Genomic DNA, 1,339 nt, shown 5'->3' on the forward strand with positions numbered 1-1,339 from the left:
TTCTTTTAAATTTGGGGGTTTACTAAATACATTAATAGTATTTTTCCTGTATAGGAAATATGAGACTATATTTTTATTGGTTGTTTCATTCTGGTATGTGTGGGGTAAAAGAAGCAGTTGGTGAGCTAATGGTGACCTTTGGTGGAAATGCAACTGCTCAGGGGCTGCAGGGTCATGTAACGGCCTGGGAGGCTCAATGGCCTTCCAGCTCTTATAGTATGAATTCCAAGGAACATTAAGGATAAGGGGGGATCCAAGTGGTCTTGCTTAGTGGTCTGAGCATGGTAGATTAGAGCATTGCACTCAGTTCAATGTGGCCAGTAAGCTATCAACTGAGGAAAGCAATTGAGAAGGACAATATCTTATCTAATAAAAGACAAAAAGGGTAATTAACCATACCTCCGCTATGCTTCCCATTGGCTAATTAGGGCAATATGCAAATTAACTGCCAACAAAGATGGCAGTTAACCACCAACAAAGATGGTGGTTAATTTGCATATGTAGGCACAATGATGGAGGCTAAAGGGGAAGGACGGAAGAACAGTGATCAGAAACCCAGGCAGCAGGCAAGAGCTGCGGGGGTGCCACCTTGCCTGCGGCCCCATGATCACATGGCGATTGAGGGAGAGAGAGCCGAGGCACCATGGTGATCGGAGGGAGAGAGAGCGGGGCCAGGGGTGCCGCCCGGCCTGCTTCCTGGAGGTCGCCATGGAGATCGGAGGGAGAGAGAGCCATATGGGGATCAGAGAGCCAGGGTGCAGGTGAGGCGGCACCCCGGCACCCCAGCACCTCACATGCAAAGGTCGGGGATGAAATGACTTTCCCCAACCACATCTGCAAATATCCTGGGGAAGGCATCACTGAAGAGCTCACAACAACTCTCTTACTTGGCAAGGAAGAAAACAGTTGGCAACAGAAACAGTCCCTTACATCAAAGATAAGGTCCCTCTGAGTAAAAAAGAATATTTCCAACGTAAAGGAGTGAACAGGCAAAAATAATAGGTTCTCATGACTTCCACTGAAGTTTGAGCATATGATAGAGTCAAAACGAACATACAAATTAAGACAGACAATGGACATTCAAATGACCCGAATCAACTGTCACTGTTTGTCCCAACAGCAGCAATGCTTATGTGATAATATAGTTTAACAAACATACAAAACAAGTCACATGATAAGAGAGTTTCGGCTTCTAAAGTAAATTAAATATGTTCTTTAAAAATTCTCATGTCCTCCCTTCTGATTATAATTCTTAATTTTCCAATCAGAAAATTGCCCCAGGTGACCCAGTAACATAGAGCTCCAGTAACCTAACTTATTTAAAACAAACAAACATCCA

This window comes from Myotis davidii, unplaced genomic scaffold, assembly GCF_000327345.1.
Source record: "Myotis davidii unplaced genomic scaffold, ASM32734v1 scaffold536, whole genome shotgun sequence".
Lineage (NCBI taxonomy): Eukaryota > Metazoa > Chordata > Mammalia > Chiroptera > Vespertilionidae > Myotis > Myotis davidii.